Here is a 16,308-nt window from a genome sequence, read left to right as displayed (position 1 = left end):
ACTGAAACGCAAAGTAATTAAAGTTGACACAGTCGCAGTTGGTTTAGTTAAAATTGTTTTTAAATTCGCGATCCATCCGGAACAAGATTTTTTTTCCGTTTATGCCTAGGGTGCCATGTTTAAGGATGGTTACCTTTAGCCAAGATTTGGAAGGTTGCTCAGGCAATTTCGACTCCTTTGCTAATTTTTGGAGATATCTAAAGCCACCGCAACCTCTTGATGTGATTTTCTATTTGACCACGGCCTTGCTGTCATAGCCACAGATTGTGACAAACTTTCGCTACCAATTTTAAAGCCCAATAAAAGCCGCAAGCCATGAAACCTCAAATCTAAAGAATTATTTAATACCCATTCCAGAGGAGCTATTCCAATCAGTTTCGAATGGAGTCGGATCACAATGGATTGCGGTTTATTGTGCGAGGCGTCATCAGCAGATTTCTACGTATATACACAGAGATATATATTCTGGACACTCCCATTTCTGTCCTCGGTTCATTTGCATCATCGATACGAGAAGAGAATCTTCTGCCCAAGATGAGGAATTCAATCTTGTCGCGGTCCTAATGTCCTCGCATTGAATTTTTAATTTAATTTAGCTGTAAGTTCACGCGGGAAGGGAAATAAGAAGTGAAACTGAGGGGAGGGCGAGGGAAAACCAATTTGTTTTATTAAAATCCTGGCGTTGATTTTTGCATAGAAATTGTCTAATCAAAAACAAATTTCATTTGAATAGTGTTTGATGTCGAGACGTGACTTTCTCCTGCCATTTACCCGAAGATTTCCGCCAGGTGATAACCAATAACGAACGGCAGGTTTCTCCTCCACAATTTTCTGGGTCTCAGGAAAATTCCTTCCCACATTTCCGCACCGTTTTTCCCACACTTTCCCCGGTCCTTCGACGAACCGCAAGCGGCAAAAATTATGCTATTAAAATGTATTTTTTCAATTAGCTGCCGTCTCCTGCGTTTCTTCGGCTGTCTGTCAAAATATATAGGTATACTTTTTCAGCGGCATTATTAAAAGGTCGGCACACAGCGTGCGATTTTGTTTTTGGACGGAGGGAACTCAACCCTAATTAGAAAAGACCAGACAAAAAGCAACAAAAATGACAGGCTTTGTGTGGCGCAAACAAATTTTAATTAAAACCCGCAAAATTAACTGGAGAAAAAGTGCCGAGAAAAGAGAAAGTTCAACCGCAAAATGTTGCCAAATTATGTGGTTGCAGTTTTTCCCCAAACGAAAGTAAATATGAAATTTTAATGGTTTACAAAGCAAACAATTTGCTATAAATTTGATAAGTATTAATATGGTGCGTTTGAGAGTAACTCAGTTTATCATCACCTAAAATCATAATTTATTGGTTAATACATAAAGAGTTAGTTTAGTGGCTTAATGAACCTACCTTCCTTTATGTTAATTTTGTAGAAATATTTTATTAGAAATGTAATACTGTTCCTGGAGCTGCATTTTGGGTTTTAATATGCTTTGAACAAGTTCTCGGTATTTATAATAATAAAAATATTTTAGAAAAAGAGAGTTCTGAATTGCATTGCCTAATTGCATGATAGCAATCTTTTGATATCGAATACTAGCAACTGAGAGGATAATTCATAGCAAAAATTGTTATTGGAAAAGATGACAGTAGCCTGGAATTTGAGGTTCCACGTTTTTTCTTGCTTTGCACTGGCTGCCATTAAATTTCCGCGGAAACTGTTTGCCATATAACAACAGGCAAACATTTCTCCCCCCATTTATATCCATCAACTGCCAATAAATCATTACAAAAATCGTTTTATGCTAAAAAATCGATGTGTACATGTGTGCGTACAAGCATCCATTAGTCTTGTGTGTGCGCGTGAGTGGGTGAGTGTGTGTGCGAGTTGTGGGAGTCCTGCAAACAGCAAAAAACGTTCAATATTTGCCAGCAAGCATTTTTTGGTAATGTTTCAATTAACTTGAGCAAAAATATTTATGAGCCTGCCCCATCAAATTGTCTGGGCATAAAAACGCATCGAGGAGCCCCACACGCACACCAACACACCCGAGCTTCTGTCCTTTCTCTCTCCCCACTCTCCCCACTCTCTCCACTTTCTCCATCCTGCCGCCTGTTTGTTTCTCGTTTGCTCGCATCAGCCGACAACATAATTTGCGTCTATGGGATGCGTAGCATACTTTTTGGCCATGGGCTCGGTGCCAACCAAAATAATAACAGCTTTGGGAGTTTCATGGAAGTTACGCTTCCATAATACTCTTGAATATCCCAAATGGATTCTTTTCGTTCCTTTTTACCTTGGGTAACCTTGATAGATAACACCAAACGGTAGTAGTGGGTGGAAATTGAAATCGACACCATTTAATTAGCCTTACATGCATATAATGTTGCTTCCTCTATCTAAATACCAAATATCATATATAATATCAAATATCTGGTTTGCCTGCAAAGTGTCTCGAAACATCACAATACTTTTGCGCAGGGTAAGCCGACCTCATAGACACATTCAAACAGCCGCAAAGGCAATCAAGTGTCGCTGAAAACAAAACACACGAAATAATGGCAATGGGGTTGAGGTGGGTGGTAAGTGGGTGGTGAGTGGGCGTCGATGGGCTCTGGGTGGGTGGACCCGGTAGCTTATGCGAGACAAGCAACAAAAGCATCATCAGAATATCGGTAATGTTCGACGGGCTGTCCCGTCGAAATCCCTATACCCTTCACTTCCTCCCCAATCAATTTTGTGACATTTTAAAGCATCCTCTTTATCGGAAGCGACCAAGGCATATGATTGTGTGCCGAAATATTCTCGGATGGCAATTATCGGGAGCTTTCCCAAAGCCCAGACAGGCCAAATTTCCCGAACTTTGCTGCCTCGCTCGACTTTGGAGAATTGAACTCCGGGAACGCCCACTCTCGGAAAATGTCTATGGCAACTTCATCAGCAACGGCTGGCAGACCAAACGACCAAAAATCAATGGGCTGGATAATATTTATGATGCTCATACACTCACACACATGTGAACGGCGGAGTGGGTGGCCTTTTTCACCCACAACCACCCAAACAACTGGTGTGAAGTTTGGCGAAAAGTTGACAGTTGCGTATGCAAAGTGGCGAAAAGGTTTCGGAAGGGGAAGGGCACAATTAACAGGGCATAAAAAACTCCGTGCAGCACAGAAGTGTCGCTTTACTTCGCCTCCGGATTTTCCTGCTAAGCAGATAAGGAAATTGTACCCATGAAATCAAAATTAAATACATTTCAAAATATATAAGTACAAATGTTCCCTTCGATGGATGTGGTTGGCATCTTAGAAGCCCATAAAAAGACATAATCTATGGTTAGCTTTAGTTAAATCGTGTGATATTGAAGAAATAACAGGTACGTAGGAATATAATATTGTTACCGGCTTTTAGGAACATCTTTTAAGCCGTGTTGATAGCAATAGGCTAGGAACAACGCCGGTTAAGTGTAAATTTGATATTTTTATACTTTTTCCATGTGTGTAAGCATTTGCTGCAACATTTTCCAGCGGCAGCCGCAAAAGAATTTGCCGCTCCACTGGGCAACCATCGGCGTTTCTTTTGCCGCCTCCCACATTATATATAACTATATAAATCGAATCCGAGACTAAAAGAGCTTCCATTTTGTTTGCGGTTTTGGTTTTCCTTGTTCTCGGTCTCTACACTTTCGCAGTTTGCCCCTCTCAATTTTCGCCCGACTTTCCTCTGCTGCTGCTGTCTCTGACAATTTTCTTTTTCGATTTTCCCTTATATTTTTTCAGGTTCGGCTGCTGTTGCCACTCGTCGAATGTGTTTTGCCGTTTGTTCGAATTTATTGTCTATGTTTCTGAGGCGGAGAGGGTCCAAGGGTCTTATGGCATACAAATCGCTTGCCTCTACCAAAGTTTATCGATCTCTGTTTGTCTGCCCGTTTTTCGAGGGCCTTTGTAGCCTGTTTGTTTCCGGTTTTCAGACTCCGCCAGTCAAAGTAATTATGTTTTATCGGAAATGGGTCTTGAAAACGAGTGTGGTCTTCCAGCTTTTAAGATATTAAACGCTGCAGTTAATTGACGCAATCTGTAGCACACATTAAAGCCATGAAGCCAATGCTAAGTACCAGCCATTACTGAATACTCGTACATGCAGTATCGATATGAAAATTGTTTTGGGCCACTGTGGTTGTTTGAGGGCTATATTTCGCTCACAAGTGTGTACCTTGCACATATGTAAGGCAAACAAACTCGTAGGCACATGTACATATATATTTCTACTGTGGGCGATGCAGGGCAGTGGCAGTGGCAGTGGCATTGGCACTTTAGACACATATCAAACTGACATACGCCTCTCACCACTGATTGATTGTAGAAGAACCGAATTTTCGAGAACAAAGCGACAAAAATATTTCAAAAATATTTCAAACATAAAGAGTGCTTCATTCAAAAGTCAATAGAGAAAAACGCGATTAGTTAAAGCAATGTCGTTTGGAAATTCTGACAAAAATGGTAATATCTTCAATATATGGCATTTACCTTAAGGGACATCTTGGATTTCTATATGGGTGTCTGATAAGAATATATTTAAACTAGTGAAGATTCACCTGGGTCCAGAACAAACATTCTATAAAATCCAATTTTAACTTTTGTGAGTCCCTTATAGATGCTGAAATGACAACAGTGACAAAAAGTGATATGAAGCATATTGAGAACGAAATTATCCCAACAGTTTGTGATACAATTTGTTGATTTTCACTTGCGAAAACGTATCTGATGCTGATTAAGTATGTACACAATTCACAAATTGCCTCTCAAATATAAAGAATTAAGGAGAACTACTCAATGGGTAGCGAATGGGTAGAACTGGCAGCCATTTCTTTATAATAAGCTGCCTAGATGGCTTTAATCAGGATAAAGCATTGTGAGCTCATAAAATACCCCTTACCGCTGCACATTTACCATTTTCCGTTTCTTGAGCTCTGCTGCTTAAGATCTCAATCAAATTTACATTCCCTACCCAGTCCACCTGGAGGAGCGGAATCCTTTGCCAGATACTCGGGGGCCAGGCAATCCTTGGTGCTGCATTGGCAGTTGGCCGTAAAATACTTCCATTCCGGCTTCCGCTGCACATTTCCACAAACAATTGCTGAATCGACCGCATCCTTTTCGTCCTTGTGCTTAATGGGCTGGGCTATTTCGGCGGGGCAGTTCCTGGCGTGGGGATAGCGTTTTCATAAATATTTTCCACTGGAGCCACGCGTCCTGAACCTCCTGACTGAGTATCGGATAGCAAAAAGCTGCGTGTGGCGCGATTTCGCCGCTCATCAATTGACACGGCAACGCGCATTTAATTTTTTATGCATGAAGTGTAAATTAAAATTAAATTGACTGTGCGGTGTCCAGTGTTTTACGTTAGAAAAGCTTTCCCAGCGGCCACCGCTGCGAATGAATAATGAAAAATTATCATGTCGCGGAACTTTAAGTTCTCAGCGACCTCAGGAATGCTTTTTTCGCCCATTTATTTTTATATTTATATATGCTCGCTCCTTGTTTTCTTTTTTGCCGCTGCCGCTGCCACTGCTGCTGCTGCAGCTCTTGTTGTTGTTTTTAATTAAGTTATAAAATATTAATTTGCCCTGTTTTTATGGTTGTTTGTCCGCGTTGCGCTGCTGCGGTTGACATGCATTTTGTGGTCGGAATCGCGCAGTCCCGATCCGCAGCCTTTTCCCATGCGTCCATCCTCCAGGGTCTCGGCCAGGAAATTGTCATACAGTTTCGGGCTGGTTTATTGCGCCTCCAGGTTCCAGCCGTAGAGCATCCATCTTAAACCCGGAAATACTCTCTTACTATAGCGCAGTTGTACCAAATGGTATAGGGAATATTTTTAATTTTACAAGTATTAGTTTAGTATTGGCCTTTGATCTCGGATGTCCCTAAGCAACTTGCATATACTTTCCGTTTATATTTACATATATAGTTAAAGTGAAGTTTTAGTCAGATCTGGTTGCCTTTTAGCATTTCACGCGTCATTTAACCCTCTTTGATTTGCCGCCCTTTTCCATCATATGGCGATGCTCCGATTTCCGATTTCCGAGGCGCCGAGGCTGACAACTGTTGCCTGGATTCGAGATCCAGGACTCCAGCTACGCGGCTGCTCCTGACTACAATTTGCGATGGCATAGTTGGCTGCGTATTCGATTTCCCTCATCGGTCGGTCTCTGGGCGTGCCTGCTCCTGATTTGATAGGAAACTCGGAAGTCACCTTCTTAACGAGCTTTAATCTTTGCGCAGCTGTTACACCGGGAAGATATTGGGTTAATGCTGGCTTAACCCAATTTTGCCGAGTGCCTTTGATAACTTATTAATTAAATCGGCTTGTGGCAGAGTTCGGAAAGTATTGGCGCTAATTGAACTGTACCCTTAAGAATTAATCCTTTGTTACACTCATTTAATAGTGAAATTACTGCACAGATATTACAGAATAACTAATGAAATATCTGCAAATATATTTCTTTATTGTGGCGATAAATAAATTAAATACAGGTTCCAACTCATAATTTATAATCTTTAATTTGGGATTTTATACTTTTCCTACAGAAAAAAAATCGCTTTGAAGTTGAATATTCTTATAATTACAATGAAAGTTTCATTTTACATTCAAATATTTGAAAATAAATCTTTGCCAAAAATCGACTGAAATTTTATTTTATTTTATTTTATATGATGTTGATGCAGTATTTATACTATATTTTTGGGTATATGTGAACATTTTGAAACTAAACCAATTATCCGTGACTTTCATTCGATTTTCGCGAAGTGCACGGGCTAAATTTCAAATATTTAACTAGCAATTTCGAGATTTGGAGAGTTTCTTCACCCCACTGCAATTTATTATCTGCGGCATCGGCAAGGTCCTTTAATAAACCTTTTAGGGCGCTTCCTGTCTGGCTTATATCTTCATCCATTTCACTTATTCATTGACAACTTGATAATCTCCGCCTGCAGCCGTTAATCCAGCTTTGCTTTCCACTTCCGCCTGTTCGTTCCTAATCTCAATTCCACAACCTAACCCAACATTCATTGCTGTTGCTGCTAGGGACTCCAACATGACAGCTGTCATATGTTGCCATTCCCTTACACGTATAAGTCCTGTGGCATATATGTAGCTATGTGGCACATTTCCCAGCATATTTTTTCTTTATTTTGCAATCCTTTGTCTCTCTGTTTTGAGCGCTGCTCTTTGTGTCTGCCATTCAATATTTTCACGCACCAGCACGTGCTCTGCTCTCCCCTTTTCTCAGCCAATAGCTCTCCCTCTCTCTTTCGGAAAACTCAGCTGGCGAAAGCTTTCCTTTTTCTCCTCTCTCTCTCCAGCCAGCTGACTGGAAACTCCGCTCAGATGTTGAATAAAACATTAGTCTCTCGCTTTTCCTCAATTTTTCCTGATTTTCTGTGCGCGAGGTTTTCTATTGTACTGCTCCACATTTGCTAGCTGTCTTTGGCAGCGTGTGGAGCTCAATTCTTCCTGGAAAGAGGTCCTTAATTTTAAGGCAGTTTTGTTTTTTGATGACGTAAACACCTGTGCCGTGTTCATACATAATTTAACTTTTTCGGCACGGAATTTGAGCTTCTCTTAAAACTATTAGGGAGTCTGTATTTTTAATTTCTAAGAAACTTATCATTTAAATTAGATTGCTATGTAAGTAAATAGTTTTAAAATGAAATTATCACAGGACCAAGAGCCATGTGGAAATGAAATGAAATATTTCTTTGACAAGGTATTCTGATTATCTAACCTGTATAACAGGTATAACAATAATTTGCTGTTTAAGCTTTCCGACTTTAAGCATAATATACTACTCGTATGTTATTGCCGATCATTGCGCAATTAAGTTTGGCGAACGTCGGCCTTTAGGTACTTTGGACAATAATTCAATCAGAGTTTAAAGCACCGCCCACTTCATAATAAATAACAACATAATCATAATCAATACCTGTCAAATGCATAAGCTGCCAATTGAGGGCAGTCGACAAAGAAGAAATACAAATCACAATGGCTGCAAGAACAACCAAAACAACAACTCGACATCCGTTTTGCTGGCCCTTCAGTAATGACATTTTCAGCGGCGCGAAGGAAAAGCGGGGAAATCGGGGAAAGCCAGGAAAAGCGGAAGAGCGAGGCAGCGACCAAGCTCATTAATGTTGTTTTTTGTCCCCTTCTTCGTGTATTCCGCTTTTCTTGGCTGGCCAAACTACTTCAATTATTTGCTTTGCTTCCATTTTTGCCATTGAATAGAATTTAACGCTCATTGTTTGGCTGTTCAGCGTGAGTCTCCGTCTCCTTCCTTTATTTTTTCTCAATTTGCCCGCTATGCAACCCCATCATCATCATCGTTTGGCTGCCTTTGTTCTACGCTAATTAAAAGAATTTCCAGCAGGTGTTTGTGGTTGGCTCAAAGCGGAGAAGAAAAGGAAAGCGGGTGGGTGGAAAATGCAGGAAAACTGAAATTGGTCTTTGCAAAAGCATCGCAAGAGCTAGCAAAAAAATGATCAGTTCAAACGCTTATTTTTAGCAAATTGACTTGAATTGATCCGAGATGACTTCATTTGTAGGTCAGCTGGGCCCATATTAGATTTATCTTCGCCTGCAATTTGCCAGGTTAATTTAGCCACCCGGCAGCCCGAGTTCTTCTTGAGCACTTAAAATTCTTTTTATTCTCCAGCTCTTCGTATTCCTTTGTCAGGCACTGGCCCAGAAAATGTATTTCTGTATTTTTCCATTTTTAGGGCTATTTCTGGTGCCAGGCATTTGCATAACATGCTTTTCGAAGGAACACAAAACAGCGAGGACCAGACGGAGCGGTTTTAAACTTCCGCCGTGTGTATCCCCGTATATGAGGGAAGCAGGGGAGTCCCCCTGCAATTGCGGCGGATTTAATTTTTTCTTCATTGTACTCGCTATGGGTATCTTTGGCAGCTAACGAAGTGTAAATATTTACACAGAAGCATCTGATAGAAGTGGTTTAAATTCCATTTGAGCCGCAAAGTGTTTCCCGCAATCATCTATTTGTAATTTGTTTTTAATGTGTGTGGCAAAGAACTTTGTTTTTGTTTAGCCATTTCTCCGCAGGTGTCTATCCGGCTGGATTTTCAAGGTTGAGTAGTCCTCGAATGGATTTATCATCTGTGATGAATGCGACAGGGAGGCGAAAGGTTACTCAGACTTGCAACACAAAATATTTGCATATATGTATGTACGGCCTCCAAGATAAGTATTATTCGCTTCCTTGCAGTTGATTGTAATAAAATGTGAATACATATCATCAAAATATAAGGTCCAAAGAATCTTGTATTCAGTATCCCAACACCTTTGTTTAGATTACAAGTCTTGCCTTATTTTAAACAATGCGTTAACTGTAAAGCCTCTTGTACTGTAGGAAGTCATTCCTTCAATCATAATCCCTCTCCATTCACTCACCTGTCATTTAGTATGAATATGAATGAGAGGCTCTTACAATTAGCCGGCTAAAGAGCTGAGCTGAGCCAAGCCTTTCGTTTAGGTGATTTCGCTTATATGTGTCCTAAGATCTTCATCCATCCATTTAACGAGCCCAGCGACTAGACGACTTAAGCAAAATACTCAAGTCATGACCCACCGCAACCTTGTGCGAGTATTCTGCAGCAGTTTTCACACCACTTTCCTTTCACCACGAGGATTTTGTAATTTCAATATAATTTTCTTTCACGCACACCGGTACTCGCACATTGCGTATACGACCTGGTGACGCAATGCGCTTGTGGTGAAGCCAACCTGGGATGTGTGTCTGTGTGTGTGTGTCTGTGCGAGTACTTGCTGCAGCTGCTTTTGTTTGCTAATATAATATTTTGTAGCATACTTAGCAGCGCCGCGCAGGCTTGATTTTCCACCTCTCCACTCTGGGACTTTCTTTTTCTGCTTATTTGTAAGCTTTTGCAGTTCACTCAACTTTTACTTTGGCCTGGTCGGTTACCTGTGCAAAGTCTAGACGAAACTCCGGCGCACACACGCTCGTATAAATACCGACTTAATATGATAGACGCGTTGGAACCCTTTTTACTTTATTTCACATTTCTTTGCTCTGCTCACCCCGCCATTCCCCCTCCTTCGTGGCTGCGTTGCTGTGGCAATTTAAGCAACAAACACTAAAACGATAACAAATTTCCACATGCCAGCGCTGAGATTACAAATTACGACACAAAACACAAGCCATGGTCGTGGCCGAATGGGGTGATGTTCCAGAGGGGGCGGGCTGCGCAACGGTGGGGGTGGCGTCATAACTTCAAAACAGTTGCAATTATATAATGAGGCTCCGAGTCGGCGCTGGAAGTTACACAACATATGTTGGCCGGTCCCTGGCCTTTGTGTGCATCCTTCTCAGAGGGTTGATTAAGCGGTTAGAACACATGCATATGTGTGGGTCTGTGTGGTTCTGTCAACTGCTTGGAAGGGAAATAATCCCCGATTTATGCCAACAGGTTACCAAAAGCCACAATTAACTAATCAGATTGTTTACTAAATAACTAAGCTAAAAATTATAAATTTCTCAACAAGAAAGTGCTAAATTTCTAAACAAAATAGAACGCAACTAATTTTACTACGGGATCAGCAACATTAGCTGCATTTTACGTGGAATTAATATATTATCTATATAATTTCCTTTGGAGGTTGCTAAGGGTTACTTTAAATAGGAAAATTAGTTCAGCAAACACCAAAAGCCACTATTTGTATCTTCTGAAAAATAATTAGGATGATTGTAAGCAGAAATATTTGCTTAAGCTGTGTAAAACTAGCGTCACATCCCTCGTCAGCTCATGTGAGTGTTGGTTTTGCTTCTTTTTAGTTTATCAGACATTTCCTGCGGCGCTTTTTGCGAATCCTTTTCCAGTTCTCGTGTGGGTGGTGTATCTCAACTTTTGCAACTATCGGAAGTCGTTAACGCTTTCACACAAACGGCGGTGGTGGCAGAAGCAGTGGATGGAACAGCACGGCAGTCCCAGTACCGGTCCCAGTCCACCCAGCCAGCACCTCATCATTAATGGGAACAGCGGCAGTTGGCTCCCCCATCTGGATCCATCCATCCGTGTTGCCCACACTATCCAAATCTTTCGTCCTGCTGGTCAGGGGCTGCCATGTTTGATTTCTTGCTTTATATGTGGGCTAACTTGTGTTTGCCGCTGTCAACTGGCGAATTTCCACCCATTTCTCTCCCTGAGCCGAACGTCCTACTACGCCCACAATGTTGGCACATTAATTAATTGAAATGCTGCCGGCCATCCGAGAGAGAGAGGGAACTACTTAGAGTGAGAGGGACGGGGAGACAGCAGTAGAAAGAGAGGGGAGCACGCTGCACGAGTGTGTTCTGCTTGTTAGTTTAACTAGCGCCCGGCAATTAAACGGAAATTAATTATGCTACCTCGGAACCTAGGAAGCCAAGGAGCCTCGGGCAAAAAAGCGTTAGCCTTGAACTTAGCAGCCACAATTTAGTGAAACATTTGCAGGCTCCCTGGCACACTTACGTGAACACCTACACATGGGACACAATTAAGGTAGGGTGTTAAATTTTAATCATCCTTAACCCTTCATCCAACTTAGAAAGCACTGCAAGGCTAGCATGGAAAATCTGCTGTTCGCACGAGGAGAATGCATATACATAGTGAACTGATTGACTAAAAAGTGAATGTCACCGAAGGCGCGAAGATCTGTAGCATTTTTAAAAGTCGGTGTTTGCATATGACTTTAGACAGTTCTCTTGAGCTAATCAATTTAGATGGGGATAAATGGATCAAACTTTATGAATCCGTGTTTTTTAGGAAGATGTTGTAGTGGGTAAATATATTCATTACAGTGTCAAGCCTGTATCTTACTGGGATTTTAAAGCACAGGTGCCAAGGCAAGGGTTAAGATAGTGGGCGCTTCCTGGAGAAGCCAATCAGCTGTCTTTTCTCGGCTGCCGAGGCCAGCGGAAATGTGTAAATCAGGCGTCGCTTCTAGAGGCCCTGTCCATGTCCCTTGGCCTTAGCCTCAGCCCTTGCCCTGTTCCCAGTCCCTTATCCCTGGCTAATACCTACTTAACTTTGACTTTGGTGACAGGCGACGGCTTTAATCAATGCCACGTCCCTGCCACCAGCACAAGGTTAAAAAGTTCGCCCTGGCCATCTTGTCCCCACCTACGCCCCCTTATCGTTCCCCACTTTGAGTGGTGAGATGGATGACAGGGGAGGTAAGAGGGCCGCGAAAACGTTGGAAATTCATAATCCGCGCAAATCATTTTTCATTTTTTCTCTACTTTCCGGCAAAGGCAGCGTGAGTTCTGGCCATCAATCAATTTCATGCTGCTTGAAGATGTAAAACTGCTTAAGTTACGTTGTACTTACATTTCACTTCACGGAGTTCTAGTGGTCTAAAGTTTCCATCTCCCTTCTCTTTAGCTTTTCGTTCCAGGCGCCTCTGACTATATTTTTTTTACATTTTTTACATTTTGCTTTGGGTATGTGGGACTGGTCTACAAATTTGGAAGTCAGGCGAGCATAAACTCATTTTTGTGCCCACTAATGGGTCAGGGATATGAGGGGTGGACTGGGCTTCAGGGTTGAGTTTAGCATGGTCCACGAAGAGAGCGCTAATCATTATTTTTATCACCTTTAAATAAAGTCAGAAATAATAGTACCAAAAGTACCAAGCAAAGAACTAAATCCGTATTTTCTTAAATAATTATGTTTAAAAAAATCTTTCCTTAAACATCAATAAACATTGGTTTACTTACAAACGACTTAGCTATCAAGAATCTGCGTATTCCTTATTTCACTATTTCACCCATTTAATGCACCAAAAAAGCGTGTCTCCAGCCTCATAAATCCGCAGGACCTTCTAGGGCATTTATCCTGGCCATCATCCATCACCGTTCCTTCACACTTGTTAAGTTTTCGCTTGGTCGTTACGTTTCGTTAGTCTCGTCTGGCCAGCTACTCCTCCCGATTCCAATTCCGATGCCCCCGCCCGATTTGGGTGCAGATCCTCCGCCAGAGAGCACAAGCCCCCAGAATATTGGTCCGCCCTTCTGGCTCTGCCTGCATTTCCATTTTCCGGGCCACCTTGTGTCGCTGGTGTTACATTTTTATGATTTATGCCTTGGTCGGCAGTGTCATGAGCCCAATTAACATTTTGGTCCTGTCCAGCGGACCAACATTTTCTGGCTTGTCAACATTTTCGGTGCTCGTTTTTTTCGGATGCCTTCTTCTCGGGTTTTCTTTTGATACTCGTAATTTGATTGCTAACTGAGCTCTATTGCATTTGCCACTGCCTGCTTTCTGTGCCAAAAGTTCACAGCAATTATTTGCATATGGTAGGTCCCTTGGGTGGTGTGCAAAGTGGGTGGTTGGGAGTCCTTTGGCTTGCTAGCTGGGTGATTGGGTGGCTGGGTGGTTGTGTGGCTTAGTGGCGTGCTTTCAACTCTCTTTGCTCATTTGCTTTTCACAGTCGCCGCACAAAGTAAATTTTCGAGATGAGGGCCAACGGCTTTTATCTTTTTTGATATTATTTGAGCTTTCTACTCGCGTTTTATCAGCAATTGTCTTGAGTGCACTGGGTGAGTGGGCGTGTGGGCGTGTGGGCGCGTGGGTTTTATTATTTTTTAGAGTGGGTCGGGGCTCGGAAACCCCGTCAATTAGCTGGCTGCAAAGTTTTCGGCGAGCAAATTCCCCAGGTGTGGAATAGCTTGTCTTCGGAGTCATGCACTTTATACTTGTAATCGCTAACAACAACATTCGGAACACGCATGCATAGTTAATAAAAGCTAACAGGCAAATGGCTAACACGATGGGCGTGGCGTGTGGGTTTCACCATCGAAAGTGCTGCCCCAGTGAGGCGATAAATAAATATTTTCAAATAACTTCTAGGTACCTAAATAGGATTTGACTATACTCCAATAATAATCAAGCCGATTCTAGAAACGGAGAATTTGTGTAACTTTGTTTCAGAAGAAGCCACTGTAACGCCCACAAAGCGCAAAAAGCAGTTACGCCCACAATTTTGAATTATGTTTTGTGCCATTTTCGAACGAAAAACGGGAATTTAAAGGCCGAGGAACTTGACTAAAGCGTTCTCTCTTGTTTTAGATCTTACATTATCTGTACCACTTTTCATCAATATCTATCCTATATTATCAGTTATACTATATTATTAGAATTATAACTATATCTTAGAATTAACCAGCATTCGTCACGAGCCTCGTGCCGCGATGTCCTTAATCACGATCTCAACTCTGGGCCACGCACATCCTGTTTAATCTGCCGTTAAGCCAAAACGCCTGCATTGGGTTCTACTGTCTCGACTTTTGGCAATTTAGTTTATTTATAGCTCGACGAAACATGAGCTCATGTTTGGGCTTATGTTGGCCGTGGGTGCGAGCGAGAGGTCCTCACTAACATGCTCTGCTGACACATCATAATTTCTGTCAGTGTATGGGTGTGCGGGGTGTCATCGTGTTCATGTTTCCAGTTCATGTTGTAATATTTTAATGTGTGAAGCGACAACTGCTGCCGATGTCGTTTTCCGAAGGAAGCTGCTCCAGAGAGGCGGCGAGAATGGAAAACCCCCGACACAGAATTAGGTATAAATCAAGCATTCTGATAGCATTAATTCAGCGTTTTCCCAGAGCCTTATATCATCTCAATATGCTGGGAAGAATCACATTTGGAATGCTGCGGAGGGAGTCGCAATTTGGTAAATCACTTCCAAGAGGAACATCAACAGGAGGTTCCCATAGCAGAGAATTAGGGATAATACTCAATACTAAAAGCATAAAATCGAAATCTATACATTGAATATTTTGGCTTATAAAAAAATAGAAGGATCTTAAACTTAATTCTAAAGAATTCACAAACAGTATTGTTTCCTTGTAGCGTGTTTTTTAAGAAATGAATGGTAAATAATTTCTTATGAACTAATGAGAATTGACGAGTACTTGACTAATAAAATAATAAATGTATTAAATTCATGATTTGGAATTCTATTAGGACCTACTAAAACGTATTTATTTTGCAGAAACGATTATATTGCTCCCAACTGTGTGAGATGTACATGTACATACATCTTGGGCCTAATAATTAACCGTGCTGATCAAAAACCCTCATCAAATCACCAAACTGCCCTCCACACCATGCCATGGCATTCCATTATCAAATCCCTGTTGGATGTCCGGAACCTGAATCAACACAATTCGTTGATTCCCATCCAGAAGTCGAAACCCGTTTTCGGCACCATCGTTCATTCATCATCGCCGCCTGGCACTTGGCAAATTTACACAAGCCAGCCAGGTAAACGAATGGACGGAAGGACGGAGCCAGCTAGAGCCGAAATACAATTAAAACCCAATCTAAACTCAAATTTTAAATCACAAAAGTTATCAGTTACCTTTCGGCCTGCAGCATCAGAGGCAGCAGCAGCCTCAGCAGCAGCCGCACGTAAACTTTGGCCAGAATCTGTAAGTTTGCAGCTGGATCTTGGTCAAAAGATACGGCTCCGACTCCATACACACGCACCTTTGGCAAACACACTCAATTATAGATACAGACAGACAGTGAGGCGGTGAGACCCACAAACTTCCGTGGAAAACTTCTCGGGCACTTTGAAAATGAAGCGAATCCCGCCCAGGCAGACGGGCCGTTTCCCAAGTTCGATTTCTGGCATTTGCTGTGCTCGGCAAAATGCATTTGCCATTCCAAACTAGTTCCAATTGATTAAGTTTCTGGTTAATGGATTGTTTACATACCTAAGCAGGCCGACTCACAGAAGTGCAACTCTGCAACTTTTGGCAATCACCACTAAATGGTAATCACAAATTCACTGCCTGAGAAGCAAAATGCAGTTGAGTATTGGAAATTCCATAAGGTATTTGAGTGGCAAATGGTGAAATCACATTATATATTACTGCAATTCATTATGATGATAAGTTTAGTCATTTACTAAAGCGGAAAAAAACCTAATTGGTATTTGTTGATTCCAAAATAAAGTCCAACTGCGCGGTAACCGATTTTGTAGAACTACCGCACTGTACTTTAAAACAGTTATCTCCTTGTTTTTCCGAGAGCCCGCTCAAAAATGCATAATTATTTTCCTTTATGCCATAAAGCAGATTAAAAAACTTTTGTTTTTAATTAGAAGAAGCGCTGTTTCGGGCAACAAAAGAAGGCATGGAACTTGAGAGTAACTTTGCAAACATTTCATTGCGCGCATATAAATTACATGGAGAAAGAAAAGCGTGAAAAGCGCGAAAAGCGCGAAAAGC

This window comes from Drosophila teissieri, chromosome 3L (genome assembly GCF_016746235.2).
Source record: "Drosophila teissieri strain GT53w chromosome 3L, Prin_Dtei_1.1, whole genome shotgun sequence".
In the NCBI taxonomy this organism is placed as follows: domain Eukaryota; kingdom Metazoa; phylum Arthropoda; class Insecta; order Diptera; family Drosophilidae; genus Drosophila; species Drosophila teissieri.
Note: the sequence above shows the minus strand (reverse complement) of the source record.